At 38.0% G+C, this 20,275-nt stretch overlaps 1 long non-coding RNA gene across 3 annotated transcripts in view; it reads left to right on the top strand.

Moving 5' to 3' along the window:
• Positions 1-16,484: 16,484 nt before the first annotated feature.
• LOC118891989 overlaps positions 16,485-20,275 on the top strand; it is a 42,854-nt gene continuing 39,063 nt past the window's right edge. For all 3 annotated transcript variants that reach the window (XR_005019215.1, XR_005019214.1, XR_005019213.1), the window contains exon 1: positions 16,485-16,608. This is a non-coding gene — a long non-coding RNA (uncharacterized LOC118891989). The remainder of the gene's footprint in view (positions 16,609-20,275) is intronic.

Here is a 20,275-nt window from a genome sequence, read left to right on the forward strand (position 1 = left end):
ATTGTTTTGGGTTTGTTATTGTAGGTCTTTTCCTTCTGTTTTGTTTCCTGCCTAGAGAAGTTCCTTTAGCATTTGTTGTAAAGCTGGTTTGGTGGTGCTGAATTCTCTTAGCTTTTGCTTGTCTGTAAAGATTTTAATTTCTCCATCAAATCTGAATGAGATCCTTGCTGGGTAGAGTCATCTTGGTTGTAGGTTTTTCTCCTTCATCACTTTAAATATGTCCTGCCACTCCCTTCTGGCTTGCAGAGTTTCTGCTGAAAGATCAGCTGTTAACCTTATGGGGATTCCCTTGTGTGTTATTTGTTGTTTTTCCCTTGCTGCTTTTAATATGTTTTCTTTGTATTTAATTTTTGATAGTTTGATTAATATGTGTCTTGGCGTGTTTCTCCTTGGATTTTTCCTGTATGGGACTCTCTGTGCTTCCTGGAGTTGATTAACTATTTCCTTTCCCATATTAGGGAAGTTTTCAACTATAATCTCTTCAAATATTTTCTCAGTCCCTTTCTTTTTCTCTTCTTCTTCTGGGACCCCTATAATTCGAATGTTGGTGCATTTAATGTTGTCCCAGAGGTCTCTGAGACTGTCCTCAGTTCTTTTCATTCTTTTTTCTTTATTCTGCTCTGCAGTAGTTATTTCCACCATTTTATCTTCCAGGTCACTTACCCGTTCTTCTGCCTCAGTTATTCTGCTATTGATCCCGTCTAGAGTATTTTTAATTTCATATATTGTGTTTTTCATCATTGCTTGGTTCCTCTTTAGTTCTTCTACGTCCTTGTTAAATGTTTCTTGCATTTTGTCTATTCTATTTCCAAGATTTTGGATCATCTTTACTATCATTATTCTGAATTCTTTTTCAGGTAGACTGCTTATTTTCTCTTCATTTGTTTGGTCTGGTGGGTTTTTACCTTGCTCCTTCATCTGCTGTGTGTTTTTCTGTTTTCTCATTTTGCTTATCTTACTGTGTTTGGGGTCTCCTTTTTACAGGCTGCAGGTCGTAGTTCCCGTTGTTTTTGGTATCTGTCCCCAGTGGCTAAGGTTGGTTCACTGGGTTGTGTAGGCTTCCTGGTGGAGGGGACTAGTGCCTGTGTTCTGGTGGATGAGGCTGGATCTTGTCTTTCTGGTGGGCACGTCCACGTCTGGTGGTGTGTTTTGGGGTGTCTGTGGCCTTATTATGATTTTAGGCAGTCTCTCTGCTAATGGATGGGGCTGTGTTCCTGTCTTGCTAGTTGTTTGCCATAGGGTGTCCAGCACTGTAGCTTGCTGGTTGTTGAGTGAAGCTGGGTCTTGATGTTGAGATGGAGTTCTCTGAGAGATTTTCGCCGTTTGGTATTATGTGGAGCTGGAAGGTCTCTTGTGGACCAGTGTCCTGAAGTTGGCTCTCCCACCTCAGAGGAACAGCCCTGATGCCTGGCTGGAGCACCAAGAGCCTTTCATCCACATGGCTCAGAATAAAAGGGAGATAAAATAGAAAGAAAGAAATAAAGAGGATAAAATAAAATAAAATAAAATAAAACTATTATAATAAAAAATAAGAAAAAAATTATTACGAAAAAAATTTATTAAGAAAAAAATTTTTTAATTTTTTAAAATAAAAAATAAGAAAAAGCTTATTAAGAAAAAAATTTTTTTAATTTTTTAAAATAAAAAATAAGGAAAAAATATTAAGAAAAAATTTATTAAGAAAAAAAAATGTTTAAGTAAAAAAAAAAAAAAACAGACTGACCGAACCCTAGGACAAATGGTGAAAGCAAAGCTATACAGACAAAATCTCACCCAGAAGCATACACATATACACTCACAAAAAAAGGAAAAGGGGAAAAACAAATATATCCTGCTCCCAAAGTCCACCTCCTGAATTTGGGATGATTCGTTGTCTGTTCAGGTATTCAACAGATGCAGGTACATCAAGTTGTTTGTGGGGCTTTAATCCGCTGCTTCTGAGGCTGCTGGGAGAATTTTCCCTTTCTCTTCTTTGTTCGCACAGCTCCCGGGGTTCAGCTTTGGATTTGGCCCCGCCTCTGCGTGTCGGTCGCCTGAGGGCGTCTGTTCTTCGCTCAGACACGACGGGGTTAAAGGAACAGCTGATTCGGGGGCTCTGGGCTCACTCAGGCCGGGGGCAGGGCAGAGTACGGATGTGGGGCGAGCCTGCAGCGGCAGAGGCCAGCGTGACGTTTCACCAGCCTGAGGCGCGCCGTGTGTTCTCCCGGGGAATTTGTCCCTGGATCACGGGAGCCTGGCCGTGGCGGGCTGCACAGGCTCCCGGGAGGGGCGGTGTGGAGAGTGACCTGTGCTTGCTCACAGGCTTCTTGGTGGTGGCAGCAGCAGCCTTAGAGTTTCATGCCCGTCTCTGGTGTCCGCGCTTATAGCCGCGGCTCGCGCCCGTCTCTGGAGCTCCTTTAAGCGGCGCTCTTAATCCCCTCTCCTCCCGCACCAGGAAACAAAGTGGCAAGAAAAAGTCTCTTGCCTCTTCGGCAGCTGCAGACTTTTTCCCGGTCTCCCTCCCAGCCAGCTGTGGTGCGCTAACCCCTTCAGGCTGTGTTCACGCCACCAACCCCAGTCCTCTCCCTGTGATCCAACCGAAGCCCGAGCCTCAGCTCCCAGCCCCGCCCGCCCCAGCAGGGGAGCAGACAAGCCTCTCGGGCTGGTGAGTGCTGGTCGGTGCCGCTCCTCCATGTGGGAATCTCTCCGCTTTGCCCTCCGCACCCCTGTGACTGCGCTCTCCTCCGTGGCTCCGAAGCTTCCCCCCTCTGCCACCCGCAGTCTCTGCCCGTGAAGGGGCTTCGAGTGTGTGGAAACCTTTCCTCCTTCACAGCTCCCTCCCAGAGGTGCAGGTCCCGTCCCTATTCTTTTGTCTCTGTTATTTCTTTTTCTTTTGCCCTACCTGAGTACGTGGGGAGTTTCTTGCCTTTTGGGAGGTCTGACGTCTTCTTCCAGCGTTCAGTAGGTGTTCTGTAGGAGCAGTTCCACGTGTAGATGTATTTCTACTGTATCTGTGGGAAGGAAGGTGATTTCCGTGTCTTACTCTTCCGCCATCTTGCCCAGACCCCCCCCCATTGCTTTTTTTAAAGCCCAGCTGAAATGCTAACATCATCTGGATTTTGCTAATCTCTCTGACCCAGTGGTAATACTTTTTCCTTTGTGCGCCTATAACATCCTGTTATTTCAAAAACCATCTTTGACACTTATGCTTCCTCTTAGTGTAGATATTTATATACCTGATTTTGTATATTAAGATATGTATTTCTTTCAAATTTTAATGTTTCTGATATTGGGTTTATCTTAAAAACTCTATGTATATTTATTGATTTTCTTTTTTCCTATAAAATTATTATTTTGATTTAACTCCAGTTGATGGTGTCTTATGTTCAGTGAAATAGACACTATGCCTTGTGTCCCTTTGCTATAGCGCGGGTTTCTTGGATGACAAGGACCATGTGTTACACAATTTTCTATTTTTCACAGCTCCTTGCACATAATAGGTAATCAAATGCTTTTTAAAGGAATGAAATACATAAAATGATATAAAATGAAAGATAACAATATAGTGTTCCTTGGGCTGTGTATGAAATGAGATTCTGCACTTTGAAGGTTCTCTGGGAGTTCAAATCATAAATCCTTCTCCAATATTTATATCATTTATGCCTATTGTACACCTGTCATGATATACTAGGAGAGAGAAAAATGTACTTTGCCTCTCATGATGTTTTAAGCATGATCTGTTTATTTTTTCTCCAGTTCAGCTACTGTAATAATTTTTATGCCAGACTGCTTAAGTAGGCAATAATACCTTTTGCTTTGCTTTATTTTGTTTCAGTAATCTTGCTCAGACAGCAGGGAGGCCTATTAGTAGCTTTCTTGGAATCTATTTACGATAAATTCTTTCTATTTACTATGTATAGCTCTTTGCCAAAAGTCATCCCAACAGTTTTGATGCTTCTTTCCTGGCCCTAAGTTGGAAGAAACATCAATTCAAATTGCTTCAAATAGATTTCCAATTATTTCTGTGCTTAGAGCATTGAGAGATTTACCTGGAAAATTTAATATACTTCTGTTTTGTACTTTAAGTTTTTTCTTCCATTTTTTAAAAAAGGCACTTAAATGTATCAGAAATTATCTTCACTTGATCTTTGAACCAGAGCATCTCTTCATTATTCTTCTTTCCCTCCTTGGATTGTTATTCTGAGTTTTTTAAGGATAAAGACAAAATAAAAAATAAGAATCCTAACCCATGCAATGGCTTTCATTTTTTATTATGTTTTCCTAATCCCTGTCTGAATAACAAAAATAATTATAGCAGCTAACATTTTATGTTTACCTTTTGCTATGTACTGTGGGAAGCATTTTATGTCAATTATCTTAGTTAATTTCTTAAAAAATTTTTTCGAGAAGAGGGCTTTTCTTTTCATTTTTAATTTTTATTTTTAAAAGGGAGACTTTTTTTTGGTGGCTGTGTTGGGTCTTCGTTGGTGCGCGCGGGCTTTCTGTAGTTGTGGTTAGCAGGGCCTACTCTTGTTGTGGTGTGTGGGCTTCTCATTGCTGTGGCTTCTCTTGTTGCGGAGCACGGGCTCTAGGTGCACAGGCTTCAGTAGTTGTGGCATGCAGGCTCAGTAGTTGTGGCTCGCGGGCTCAGTAGTTGTGGCTCGCAGGCTCTAGAGTGCAGGCTCAGTAGTTGTGGCACACGGGCTTAGTTGCTCCACGGCATGTGGGATCTTCCCGGACCAGGGCTTGAACCCATGTCCCCTGCATTGGCAGGCGGATTCTTAACCACTGCGCCACCAGGGAAGTACCTATCTTAATTTTTACAGTAAACTTATGAGGAAGAATTGTTATTATTCCTGTCAAATGTAAGGCAGGTGATATCATTTCTTTTCTCAAAATCCTCTAATAGCTTTTTATTCTCTCTAGGGTCCTTGCTATGAACTAACAGGTCTGTTCCCCAGCTCTGACCCCCTTTACTTCTTGACTTCCTCTTCTGACACTCTACCCTTCATCTCTCTGCTTTTGCTGTCTTTTGCTATCTTTTCTTGTCAGGCATAGTCTTGCCTCAGGGCCTTTGCACTTGCCACTCATGAAATGCTGTTTCTTTCCATGGATATCCACACTTGTTCCCTCACTTTCTTCAGATTATCATCAAGGTCATCTTCTTGGTGACATCTTACCTGTCCCTCTCTAAAATATCTGTCAAATACCTGTGTAATACCCCTCCAATAGTTCGTATCCCATTCTTTTATTTTATTTTTCTTTCTAATATTATCATGTTCTCATATATATTTGTCCTCAGTCTGTTTTGCCTCTCTCATTTCAAAGTGTGAAGGCAGAGATTGCAACCTCTTTTGTTAACTTCTGTATTTTCAAACCCTAGAGCAGTGTCTGACATGTAACAGGAACACAATAAATATGTGTTGAATGTATAAATGTATGAATTAGAGACATTAAATAATTTAAATTCTTTTAACTAGTAATTAGTAGAGCTAAGGTTCCACACAGATCATTTTATTTTTTCACATTCAGCTTTTGAATATACTTCAGGAATTTGTTGTATAAAAAAGTGGAAAGTTGTCTGTAGCTTCTCCGTAAGTAATTCTTCTACATTATATTGTTTGACAAAATAGACCAAGACTCTCTGTTCAGAGTTGACTTAGATTCCTAAATGTCTTTTGGAAGCATTTTTAGATACATCATGCATACAAGTTGTCTTCTTTGAATTTATTTTTTAACTGAAATGTGTCCATAATCTTCTTATCTCTGAACTGCCAAATTATACCACAGTCTGTTGATCAAGATTGATTCTGAGCATGTGCGACACATTTTAAACATGAAAGAATCTTGTTTGTCATTTGTAATGTGATAGCTAATGCACTGGAAACAGATTGCATGGACATTAAACTTCTGTCCACACATCTATGTTCAACAACTCAAACAATAAATATTTGCCTTGATGATTGCTTTTGTTGGAGAGATGCAAACTGCCATGGCTTCAAATTTTTTTGTATTCCTGTTCTTTTCTAAAGAAACTTTGACTTGAATATAAACACTGGCAAGGAAAATGTATCATTTTTATTACACATTTTGGGAGACTAGTTTGGTGATATGCTTCTGGAACAAAAGCTAGAGTATAATCAGTCTACTAATAGGAGCAGAAAGTCATTTCTTAAAATGGCTCTACAGCCACCTTGTTAATGTTGAGGATGATTTGAGCTGACTGATTATATTGCTGCTTTCTTCTTACAAGAGTTCTCAGTGCATGAAGTGGTTGCATATGTAATTTAGGTTTCCATGATTTCCAGCAACCTAATGATACACAGGAAGTTGAAATAAAATTCCCACTTTTTCCCAGATAAAATAGGCACATTTTCACTCTTTGAACATCTGTCTTTTAAAGACAGAAGGATATTGTGGTTGATGGAAAGATGATAGTTTAATGCCTCTTTGGTGAGTTGCTTTTCTAATAAATTATTTCAAAGCTGTCCTGCTAGTGCTCTGGGGACCCAGCAACATTATTGTATATAGTTTCAGGATAGAAAGAGGGTAGAAGAGGCAGCTTAGCCTAGAGGCAGCTTAAGCTATAGTATTTCAGACAATACTATACTATACTAAACTATACTCTACTCTACTATACCATACTATACTTTAAACTTACACTTCCAGACAAGTATTTTAGTGGTTTATATTTGAATCACAGCTCTGTAATTCAACAATGCTTTATAAAATCCCCCTTCCTCTCTCATTTTTAAATTTACCATAGTAACCCTGAATGTTTCATTCTCTCCCTTTATTTCCTGTCTTACCAAGCCCCAAACCATGTGTCCATTGTGTTTGGAAGCATCCTCATTCCTCCAACCAGATATCACTATACCTGTTCTCCAAATTCAGTATGATAATATCCTGGGGACCAGGTTTTCAAGAGAGCAGAGAAGAAGGAAGAGAAAGAGAATGAGCAAATTCTTTATAACTGGAGGTGATGTAAGAAGGCTAGGATCAGTCAAATGTTAAATTTCTTTTGTCTCCATCAGAATATTTTTACCTAAGATCAGGTCTATTAATATGAAGGGCTCCACAATGGTCAGGTAAAAGTAGCATGCCTGTAACCTACAGTGTGTTCATGAGTGATTCAGAGATATGAAAATAGACATTTGGGAAGGTATAATTTTGACTTTAACACATGAGAACTGAGATATTACAACAGTAATTAATTCTTTAGTCATTCTGAATATAACATTTTAAGTTTGGCTTTGGTTTGGACTTTATAATGAAAACATCATTGGGATGATGGACGTTTCCCTTTCTTCCTTTTGGAGAATGTCCACCCCCCTTCCTATCATTATCTCCAAGCTCCTAAAAAACAGGACATGTGGAGTTTTTGATCAAGCAGGCTTCCTTCCTAACTTGGTGAGCTGAAACGGGATGGCGTTTTAGTTTTCCTTCTAACTAGTCTTGAGCTAGTTATAGTGGATTAACTTCCTCTTTCTTAGTCTTTAAGGCTTGCCTGATCCATCTTGGTTCTCACTCTACATTTACAGATACATAGTGATCTCCTACTATGTTCCAACTACTGTGTTAGGTACAGGTTATATCCATGATGTGTCCCTGCCACAATTTTGCTTTCAGACTCAGAACTAGTGTTCAGCAGAATGAACCCTTAACTCATGTCTACCCTGCTAAAATATGCTTATCTAAATCTTTATCATCAAAATTCTCCTGAGAGTAGGGAAAATGGTAATCAAAGGGCTAATCCTCTTCCTTCCGTCCCCCCATCCTATAATATCTTCATTTGAGCAAAAGGTTTCTGTCATGTTTTTTGCCCCCAGGGTGGGTATCCAGTTTCACCTCTGTATTTGTTTTTCTTTTGGAAGTGGGTATTGCTTTCTTGATTGCATACACAAGACTCCTGCCCAGCTTGTTCCTAATTTGGGGCAAAGAGCATGACTGTATATTTAAGTGGGGTGGTGAAGGACAAAATCGTAACTGACTTGAAGATTTACTTGCACAATGAGATCAATCTGTTTCTCGTAGTCAGTCTTAGTTTGGGTCCCCCCAGGAGCAGATCTTGAGACAATAGAAGGACTTGAGTGCAAGTAGTTAGCTTGGCAGGTGCAGGAAACATGAGTAGGGGAGTGGGGAAGAGACACAAGGAAGGTGGGGTAGCCAGTGTGCGAAGAACTATCAGTGCAGCCACTGCTATTGGTAACTAGATCTTAACACCTCTGGGAAGTTTTGAAAAAATGGTGTAAAACACACACCTTGCCTGTGGGGTGAGCAAGCTGGGCATTTACCAAGCAACTCCATTCAGCCCTTGGTTTAGACTGCTCCCTGGGGTAGAGGTGTTAGTTCCCCCCACCGCAGGTCTGCTGGGTGCAAGGTGTGGCAGCCTTCCAAGCCTTCAAAGGCTTGTGGGCGAAGAGATGCAGATTCTGGCAGTTGGTATTTGTACAGGAGCAAACTGAAGTAACAAGACCAGAGGGATATGGGCAGGGAACCAGCAACATCTGCTCTAGACTGAGTCCACAATTTTTATTTTCATGATTTCCAGATATTTGGCACGTGTAAAACGCTTAGCACGTATTTCTCAGCCCATTTAAAGTACTCAAAAGTTTACTTTCTTTTTTTTAAAATAAATTTATTTTATTTATTTATTTTTGGCTGCACTGGGTCTTCACCGCTGCTTGCGGGCTTTCTCTAGTTGCAGCAAGCAGGGGCCACTTTCTTCTTATTCTTTTGGGTAAATAAAATTTCTTCATCATGAAATAACTTGACATGATTAATCTTCATACCTGAACACTTAATTTATCAATGATAGGATTAGTTCAAAACTAGTCTTATCAAGTAATACTTCAGGGTGTTGTATATTTGATCAAAACTATTTTAGTAAGTTCTATTATAGCCCTGCTATTTGTGACTGGAATTTCTTCATACATTTTTAATGCTTAGAATAGACACATGTTAACCTGCCTGTAGAATTTTAAAATGCTAGAGCTAAAAATAAACATACAGATTATATAATCAGGGCTCTTGCCACCTGGTAGCTATTCGGCAGATGAGGAAACTAAGGGTCAGCGAGAACCACTTGCCTAAAGCTGTGGAAATAGTCTTTTCTTTCTATAACCCTGCATAAAACTGGATAGTACTCTAGATCCAGGGTAAAATGTTTTGTTTTCCTGGGACTGAGGATTAGATTATAAACTTCTAGAACTAATGTGGAAGTCTCTGCATTTAGAGTTGTTGGCTATGTCTCGGAATTTAAACCACTTGTTCCTGGGGTTTCTTTTCTCCTTGAGGTGGAGATACAACAGTGATAGGGTTTCCTTATCTTGGTGGATCATACATATGGCTCAGATGGTGTACTTATTATTTTTTTAAACATAGGCTTGACTTTCATCATCTACATACTCCTTGCACCCAGTCTGTTGGCTTCATTTTATGTTTAACACTGTGCTTTGATGCTTGACTTCTTATTAATTTTACTTCCAGAAAATTCCCTGGACTGGCTTCTATTATAAAGGCTTTTTATTAAAACTGAGAAGAGTAAAGTGTATAAGCAAGTGGGAATACTTTAAATTCTCTCCATCTTGATTCCTACTAGATATTTAAGATTTATAATAAAGCAAAATAGATTGAATGCCCAGACATTTAAATATGGACTTTCTTTTGCTTTTACTCATTGTTGCATGCTTCTCAGTATTGAGGCTACAGAAACTGTGAACTTTTTCTTGGGAATTCTTAAAGGGCTATCAGAATTATTAAATAAAAACAAATTCCCTTAGATGATAATGAATTTTTAACTAACGGTTAGGACAGAAATCTCTTTTTTGTAAAGATGACTCTAAATTAAAAGGTATTGTCAAATAGAGTAATCCAAAAATTAACAGATGATCAAAAAGAATCTCAACTACATGGAAACTAAGAAATTCACTCCCAGATTATTCTCGAATCCAAGAGAAGACAGTGAATATTGCAAATTCTTTAGAAAGCAATTTAATGAGACACATCACATACAAACCTACAGGCTATAGTACAAGTTGTAATCAGAGTCCTAATGCTTACCTTAGGAGAGAAAGCAAAAAATAAAAGAATTAAGAAGTTAGAAAAAAGAAAAATAAAGCAAGAAGAGGGACTTCCCTGGTGGTGCAGTGGTTGAGAATCCGCCTGCCAATGCAGGGGACATGGGTTCAATCCCTGCTCCAGGAAGATCCCACATGCTGCGGAGCAACTAAGCCCGTGTGCCACAACTACTGAGCCCGTGCTCTAGAGCCCTTGAGCTACAACTGCTGAGCCCGTGCACCACAGCTACTGAAGCCCATGCACCCTAGAGCCCACTTGCCACAACTACTGAGCCCACGTGCTGCAACTACTGAAGCCCGTGTGCCTAGAGCCTGTGCTCCACAACAGGAGAAGCCACTGCAATGAGAAGCCTGCACACTGCAGCAAAGAATATCTCCCGCTCACTGCAATGAGAGAAAGCCTGCGTGCAGCAACGAAGACCCAACACAGCTAAAAATAAATAAAATTTAAAAAAAAACTTAAAAGAAAAAGCAAGAAGAGACAAATAGAAATAAAAGATGTTATTTATGAAAAAGAAGGCAAAAATTTTAAAGATTCTAGAGAAGATAAATAAATACTAATCTGGTTCTTTGAAAATGACAGTAACATCATTACCCCTTAAAGTCTATTAAGGAAAATAATAGAGAGTAAAAATATTGAAAATGACCAGAGTAACACATATTTATTTGTTGAATCATGAATTTATAGAATGGGAACTATGTGCAGGGCATTGTACTGATAAACACCTTATTACATTTAATCTTCACAAAGAGCCTTTTGTGATGGGCACTACTTTTATCCTCATTTTACCTGTGAAGAATCTGAGGCTTAGCAAGATTAGAGAAAGTAATGTGTGCAAGATTACACAGCTGGAAATCAAGCCCAGGATATCAAATCCAGCACCTTCATTCCTAACCATTGGTTGGAGATGGCAGTTCTTATTTATTTATTTTTAGTTACAGTTCTAATGGAAAACCCCAGTGTGGGTTCTATAAATCACCCTTCTAAGAATTCTAGTGTGAAGTTTAAAGTACTTTTTAGTTAAAATTTCCAGGAAAAGTCCTACTGAATAGCATCAAACTTTAAAAAGTTTGTTGTTGCAAAGGCATAAAAGTATCTTTTGGATAATCACCTACTACAAACGTGGGAAATTTAGTATCAGTTGTGAGTAGTGAATCTGAACTCTTTCAGCCCCAAGGTTGTGTCCTTCCTCTGGTTAACAGGACGAACTTTGTAGGAGGGACTACATTCTCTCACCTGTAGAGTCTGACCATGGCGATTTCAGTAACATGAATTCTTCAAAACTGGATTTTCCTCCCTCTACTGAAAAGTCTTTTTAGGACTAAGAAAAAACTAAGATTTAATGAGAACAGAAGTCCCATGGCCATGGTTGAGACTTTAAAGTAGAAAGACTATTTACTAAAACTACATTATTTTTCTCTTCACACTTAAAATGCTCATTGCTTTAAACATGCATAGTTTCTGAATCTGTTCAACTGTCTGCTTATTTTCTTGTTAATGCAAACCATGAATATGTTATCTGAATCTAATTTAACAATTTGAACTTCCGTTAACACCACAAATAAAATTGATACACTCTCTCAGCACAACATATAAATCCTTTCAGGGTAAGGTATGGTGCTTTAAGTTATGCAGGTACAAATTTCTAATATTTAAATAAAAATATTCTCCTCAGTTCCAGCATTTCAGGCACTCTTTGATAAAAGAAAGGGTGTTATGTTATGGAAATAAAGTCAAATAATTTTGGAAGGAACATAAGGTCTGTTCCTTGGTTGGGTGCCAGTGATAATCTGGCCTCAGTGAAGGGAAATGTCCAAATATTTCCCTTGGAGGGTAGTAAAACATTTAGAGCAAAATAGTAAAATGCATTAATCAGTTATTAATAGGGTAGCAAATAGCATGGGTGTTAAATCAAGCATCTGATTAAGTAATAAATATTGAGTTAGCAAAAAATATTTAAGGAATCCTTTTAGAGAGAGATCTTCACTGTAATGTAAGCTACTTATGTCAAATCCTTGTCTTGATTTTCCTTATGCACTTGAAGTGCTTCACAAGCACTGGCACATAGTAGGTTCTCGAATACTTGGTTGAAGGAAAAAAAGCTTATTTACTTATACTAGTGAAATATGTTAATGCAGAGCAAACATTTTAAATAAAAGGCAGAAAGGATTTTCTCTATTTGGGATCTGTTGAGAACCAAAGCATGTAATCAAATTAGTTGGGTTTTTCTCAGGACGCTGAATGGCTCTGCAGAAAGGCATAGATTTAATCGTGGGTTAGAAATTCTTTGCAACAGTAATGAAGCCAATAAACTTGGAAGATTAAAAGAGATTCACTTCTAAGGAATTACAGTGGACTTTGTTAACTTAATTAAATTGTATGTCTAATCTTTTTTAAGTCTAGTGGCAAAAGGCTTCTTTTTATGAGACTGAGCTGGAAAATTCTCATTTAGACCACCATAACATATTAGATTATGAAATTATTTCTTTCAGGCTTGTGAGAATTTTAAATCTAGGTTCCTTTCAGTGGAATATAGGTTTTTAAAGGGCAAGTAAACATTCTTCTTAATTTTCCAGCAATGTGCAAAAATCAAATCACTGGGGCATTAGTCATAGAGATTCATTTCAGTTATAACCCTAAAGTTGTCCCATGGAAGAAGAATGGGTGGATAGGAGAACTAAAATCGTAGAATTTTAAATGTCACATTGCAGGTGATTATTAATTCAGTATATTTTTAGCTGAGTTCTCCATAATCAGAGCTCATCAGACTATTGACTATATTCAAGAGCTAAGTAATTAAAAGGAGGAAGTCAACATCACAAGTTAAATTTACCTAATCTCCATGTTTATTCTGGCCCATGTTGTTAACTTTTGTGACTTCCTGGGATGTAACTTTTGGATCCAACAATCATGTACTTATGACTTGCTAGAGCTTTGCAAACACATGTATTTTCTAACAAACTTCAGATATAGCTAAAACCAATCTCAAATGATAGCATTGGAGTATTTTGTCCTTGAAGGGAAAATCTTAGCCAAAAAAATGTAATAACTCAACATTTAACTTAATTTGACTTTAAAAATGGTATTTCAATCAATGATTAAGGCTTTAAAGAAGAAACCATTGTTTCTCCACACTTAACATTTAAAATGCAATGGAAAGAAGGATTGGAATAAACTACCAGTCGACAAAATTTTTAAATTCAGTAAACTGTGCATAGACTTGTGTTATAGCTGTTGACATCTATATAGTTTACTTACAGTGACCGTAACCTTTTCAGAGGATCCAATGGATGGGTCTTAACTTTAACTATAAAGGCAGTTTGGAGAAAATAATCCAGAGAAATTGTGCTTTTGAGCCCCTTCATGCAAAATCCAAGAATCCTTGCTCTGAGCCGCCTACCTATTTAATAGTTTGCTTAGTAAAGGATTATGCCAGAGCCATCCCTAGCTAGGTCTTAAGGCCAGTTAAGGGTTGGTGAAAGGAAGATCTAACCAATTGATGTCCACATAGCTTAGAGTCTATTTGATCTAGGTCAGGTGAAAATCTAGGCTCAAAGACCATTTTTTCTTTAACTTATTATTTAAATGTCTTTTTTTTTTTTAATTAGGAAAGTAATATATGCTCACTGTTTCCAGTGAAAAAAGAAGCAAAGATACATGAAGAGAGAGGTTATTTCTCTTTCCCTACTCCTTTCCTACCTTAAAAAATGTTATTGGCACAACTTTATGCTTTCACATACAGAAGTATGAGTACATATCAAAAAAGTGTATGCTTTATAGATGTTTGTTTTTAGAAATATGCATCACATTAAATATATTACTCTGGGGCTTCTCTGGTGGCGCAGTGGTTGAGGGTCTGCCTGCCAGTGCGGGGGACGCGGGTTTGAGCCCTGGTCTGGGAGGATCCCACATGCCGCAGAGCGACTGGGCCCGTGAGCCACAACTACTGAGCCTGAGCGTCTGGAGCCTCTGCTCCGCAACAAGAGAGGCGGCGATAGTGAGGGGCCCGCACACCGCGATGAAGAGTGGCCCCCGCTTGCCGCAGCTGGAGAGGGCCCTCGCGCAGAAGGGAAGACCCGGCGCAGCAATCAATCAATCAATCAATCAATAAACAAATAAATAATCCAAAGTTTAAAAAATATATATATATATATTACTCTGAAATTTAATTTTCTCATTTAACAATATGAATAGACTTCTCAAGACAAGTGATGTAGATCTAACCATGTATCAGAAACACATGGATAACTTAAGACACAGATTACTGGGCCCCATCCTCACAGATTCCAATTCAGTAGGCCTGGCATGGGGCCAGAGAACATGCTTTTCTCTCAAGTTCCTGGGTGATGCTGAGGCTGCTGGTCCAAGGGCCACACTTGGAGAGTCATTGGCCGAGTCATTTTGACAGCTATGGACTGTTGCATGGAGTAGATGTACTGTGATTTATCCAACCATTTCCCTTGTTGCTGTCCCTTTATTTTTTCTTTTATTCTGCTACTATAAAATAGAGTTGCAATAGACATCTTTGTTCATAGAACACAGGGTTTTTATTTCTAATGGATAGATTTCCAAATCGAGATTAATAGGTCAATCCAAGAGGTCATTGCAATTCACAAATTATTTCCTATCAGAGGTTATGTATCCCTGTTTTTTCATCAGTGCTTTATTCTCACTATATTATTATTTCTATAGGAGATTAATGAAAAAATGACATCTTGTTGCTTTCACTTGCATTCCTTTAAACCCTAGAGAAGTTAAGAGAATTTTTGTGTATTTATTGGCCATTAGAATTTCTTCTTCTGTCTTTGCCTCTTCATCCATTTTTCCTTCAGTTACTTCCCTTTTTCTTAATTATTTCTGGAGATCTTTTAATACAAGGAATATTAACCCTTTATCTGACATAGGCATTGAAAATATTTTCCTCAGTTTCTCATTTCTCTTTAATTCTGCTTATGGTATATTTGCCATGAAAGGTGTTTAATTTTTACATAATGAAATATTACATAAGGCTTTTAGGTCTCCTATCTTGCCTAGGATAATCTTGTATAATGCAAGGTTATACAAATACTCTTCTTAAATTTCTTGTAATGTTTTAACCATTATGTATTTTGCATTTAAAAACTTATTTCATCTGGAATTAATTTTAAAATATCATGTGAAATTGGGGTACAAGTGGCAGTCCTTTCCCCACTTCAGGGACAGGGCATTTTTCTCCTCTGTGTAATTTCTTCCAGGCCTCTGGGTCAGTAGGACCACATGCAGCAAATGGACAGGTGCAGTCTTTCTGGAAGAGAAGCCCAGGCTTCTGCTTGCTGATTTCCTTCAAGAAACAAAGCAACCTGAGTCATCATTGGAGACCCCAAACATAGGTAAGTCCTTTCCCTTGGGTCTGATCCCTTGGCTTAGATCACGAAAGAGAATAGTTTACAGCTGATTCTTGGTCCCTAAAGACACCTTTGAAGTGTTATATGTCCTGCTCACCAGCCTCCCATCCCAATATGGTATTATTTAGAAAAGGTATTTAGAGTGAATCAGGAATCTGTGTTCAAGCTGCTCTCTTCTCAGAACACAAACATTACACAGTTAATACATGTTTATACTCATTGGGGGAAAATTAGTAAATAGAGATTAGCAAAAAGAAGGCAGGAAAAATCACCCATATTTCAACCCTCCTGATATTCCTAGTCTTTTGGTATATATCTTTTCAGATTATATAAATAAATAAATAACAGACAAACACATAAATTTTAAAATAGTACTTTCCATGCTTTTTTTTAATCTCCCCTATTTTTTGACATTTAGGTTGCTGCCAATTCTTTGTTGTCATATATACAACGAGAGAAACATCACTTTAGTCACATTTTTGTGATGATTTATTATTGTTCCTTTAGTATAAATTTCTAGAATGGTGTATATTCATATTTAAGATATATATTCATATTTAAAATGTTTCCAATTTGCTCTTCAGGAAAATTCTAAAGTTTACACTCCCACCAGCCATGCACGAGAATGCCCATCAGTCCATATAACTCTACAGAAAAAAGTTTGTATGACCAAATGCAAACCCAGTTTCTCTTTAAAAACCATTTGTTCCTTCTATGGTAGATAGATAGTTTATTTTTATTGTTTGGTTGCTCAGGATTGATTTTTCCTTTTATGTGTAAAAAAGCATCACAATTTCCCACTCTTGTATGTTTCACATTTGGGTGAACTACTTCTGTCTGCTCCAGGTCTGGGCTCGTATGAACACACCAATATACATATTCTCATCCTTTAAGACTGAGTAAGTAGTCCAAGCCAGGTTTGTATCAATTTTGGGATTTTACTACAATGAGAGAAAAGAAGTTCTCTCTCTTAATCTCTCTCTCTCTCTTTTATTTTCCAGGATTTTGAAAACAACAGAGAAAATTATAGCAGAGAAATGGAGGGAGAAGGGGGAAATGGTGAAGAGAGGAAGAGGGGGACAGGAGGAGGAAGACAGAGTTAGCTGTGCCTGAAGCAAGAGCTTCTGCTGGACTTTATATCAACATGAGCCAATCACTTCCATTGGTGAGTCTACCTTTCCTCTTACTCCTTTTTAAAGGCACTGATCCAGCGATTTCTTTTCTCTTGTATAGTCATTATTCAATCATCTAGAATGGATTCTTAATCTTTAAAGGTAAAATAATTATTTTTCAGTCATCACAAATAATTTGGAGCCAAATAAACACGTTTTTCATTTTCTTAGCATTTTCTATTACAAAATGTTTACTATTACAAAGAGGTTCACACAAGGTAGGTTGTTTGTCTCCTTGATAAAGTAGAGAACAGAGGTAAGAGAAGACTTTTTTCTCATTCCTTCCTCACCTTTGAGCTTTGGCTATTGTATTAGCAATCTAATGGTGACAAGTGACTTTGGTTCCCTGGTCACCTCATTAATCACATTAATGATGTCAGACACCAAAAGGAAGGTAGAGAAATCACTTGCCTTATCATCTAATGTCTTTCCATTAGGGACCCAGTCAAGGAGTTTTAAAGACATTGACATTGACAACAAATAGACAGTTGGTATTAAATCGGCTGAAAGCAATAATAAAGCATCCAGATTCCAAACAAGCTAGCAGTAACCTAGTGGGACTAGGTTAATCATTTCATTTATCAATGTTTAAATTATTTTCCAGGAAAGCTCTTTAGGAGGTTGGAGGATAATATTGTTTTCAAAAAGATAATCATAAACTCTGGTATTTATTTGCACAGCTCATTCCTAGGCTTGATGGAGCTCCCAAATTTATTACTGGACCTAGTATGAAAAAAGGGTCATGTCTTTTGTAGGAATGGCCAAGGGTTACATCTCGGAATAAGAATAACAGGTTAATGTTGAAGAGAAGTTGAAAACCGTGCTGAAACATAGACCACCTTCCCAGAGAGATTCCAGCAGGAATTTAAACTTTGGGTCAGTGTAGCATTTGGCTGATAAGGTATAGACTTGGTTTAATTTGATTAGAAATAGATGAGTACAAAAATGCTAAAACATACCTCAGTATAGCATTAAATTACGTGCTGGGAGCCAGTTGTCAAAAAAGATATACAACCCCCACTGAAAAATGTAAAAATATACTACATATGCCTTTGGTTTTATTCATGCCACGTGAATAGCAATAATGCACTAAAGACAGTGGAGGTACTTTAACATCTTTTTCATTATAGTGATCAGCATTTGATTAACTTGTCTTTTGCATCCTGTTCTAAGAAAATGTTCATGATATGTTCCAAGTACAAGGCACATACCAATACTGAAGAAACAACATCTTTCTTTAATTTTTCTTCCTTGGAAAACCACTATACTCTGCATTCAGTAATTCCTTAACAAATATTCTAGACATTCTTGTAGAAAATAGGAATCTAACAATAAACATGATATACAAGTTTCCTATCCCCAATCCAATCTATATTGTTATAGTGACAAAAAGACAATAAGCAAGTAATCTAGATAATTTCAGAAAAACATAAAGCTTTATCTGGGGTATCAAGATACCTTAGATTGGTCAGTGAAGAACATTTCAAAAGCTATCATTTGAGCTGAAACCCAAGTAAGAAGGAGTTACCTCTGTGATGACTGGGTGAAGGAAGAAAATTTCTTGTAGAGGAAAGTGAGCAAAGTCAGAAGAGACTTAAGTTTTGAGGCTATGGTCATAGGATAAGAGACTCGAGAGATAGGCAAGTCCAGTTCATGTAGAATCTTCCAAAAGAGGATAAGGAGATTATACTTGATTCTTAGCATAATTTATCTACTACATGATAGTCCTCTCCTTTCCTTAAAATAGAGATAACAAAACAAAGGGCCTATATTGTTCCTAGAAGGGTTGCGTCAGGTTGTATTTTCAACTAAGAGAATTAGGAACACCCACATATTTGGTACATCACTGGTCCTAGCTACCGTGGCTGCATCTTGTTACAACCTATATCACATCACAGAGTAATATGCCATTATAGTATCGATGACACAACTTAATCATCAGTCAACAGCCATCAGTTGTTTACATTGATTGGCAATATTTATCTCTTTCAGATTTTTAACCATTGATCCAAAGTTGCTTAAGACTGGCACATAAAGGCTAACTCATGGAACTTTGGGAGAACTTTCTGCTCAATTTTGAGAAAGAAATTTTTGGATTGTGGAAATTTCTAGAAAATTCCTCAGAATTATTTTCATTTCCATACTTCACCTCAGGGTTCTTTCCTAACTTTCTCAGATGGATTGAGAAATAAGAGAGGGAATCCTGAGACCTTTTCTCAGAAGTCTGCAGAAAGCCACTTCAAGCCCTCTTTCTTTCTGAATGCCATGTTTTCCAACATCTAGTCCCAGCATACAGCTTGTGCACAGATAGTATCAGTAAATGACAAATTCCAATATCTTGGACACCCCTTTAAAAGGATAGGTTGTCCCTGGCAAAACCAACCAATCAACATACTTTGTAATGCTTCCTTAGCTGCTTAGTATGGGGGAAGTCAAGTCATCGTTAGCATGTTCTTTTGAAGTGATGATTTATGTGGTGTATTGTCAGGGTTTGAATGCTCAAAGGTAATGAGTTTTGTTTCTTTTGTTGCCTTTGCTTGAAGTAATGCAAAAACTAGTTGGTGTTGGCTGCACAGCTTGAACTGCCCACCCAGTAGAGAAAAATTAAATGTTTAAAGTATTGGGTTGGTCAGTAGTGCTTTAAAAATACGTGTAAGTGATTGGCTCTGCCTCTATCCAAGGGAGTAACACCTGACTTTAAATGAAAAGCCCAGTGGTTTTTTTGGCTAAGGCTATAGCACCCCATGGAAATCCTTACTAGTGCCTTTGACAGAGATTTTCATGCCATTCAGTGTGGTCTGTTCCCCTATTATCCAGACTAGAAAGATGACCTATGCTGCATTTGGGAGCCATACAGGGTTTCTAAATCCTCTTCAAGTGGTATGCAGATAGCAGGAGGATAAGGATGGAGCTACGTGCTAAAACACTTGCTTCCCTGAGTGGGTGGGGCTTAGAGGTAGTAGGTGCTGACAGAGGCAGTATCTGTACTTGAATATGCATTACTCGCCATGAACCATGACCCAGTAATGCTGGCATGTAGGAGGAGAACCTAAGGGATTAAATGCAGGGAATTATACCTTGATAATTCTCTTTGGAGGGAAACCTAATATATGGGAATCCTTTGCTGTCTTTGCCCAAGAATGGATGCCAGGCTTATAGGAAAGCTAGTTTTACTAGTAGAAGTAGGTAGTTTCCCGGTAGCCTAACCTAGTAGCTTGGGCAAACCAAGTTATGCCCTCCACATTCCTAGGCTCTTTAAGTAATATCTATGTAATTATATCTGTAGTTAGAGGGAGAGAGATAGAAAGGCAACAACCCATTTCTCTTTAGTCCTCCAATTTGAACACGCTCCTTCTAGGTATGTGGCTAGTAATGAAAGCAATAATTCCCCTGTTGGAATAGTTGAGATTTTGTTCCAGGGAAAATGAAGAAGTAGAGTTGTGTCTAGATGAGTAATGGAAATATGTTTTCTTAATTTTTTTTTGTATATATTTCTTTTGCAGTTTTCCTAAAATGAGCATGAATTATGATTCCAGTGAGACAAATGTTATATTTAAAATTATGTTCAGCATTTTCCAGCAACAAATTTCAGTGCTTGTTTCTTACGCTACTCCCTTTCCCAAAGGATCGAGCCCAGGCAGAATGCAAGAATTTCAGTAC

This window comes from Balaenoptera musculus, chromosome 3 (assembly GCF_009873245.2).
Source record: "Balaenoptera musculus isolate JJ_BM4_2016_0621 chromosome 3, mBalMus1.pri.v3, whole genome shotgun sequence".
Classification (NCBI taxonomy): Eukaryota; Metazoa; Chordata; class Mammalia; order Artiodactyla; family Balaenopteridae; genus Balaenoptera; species Balaenoptera musculus.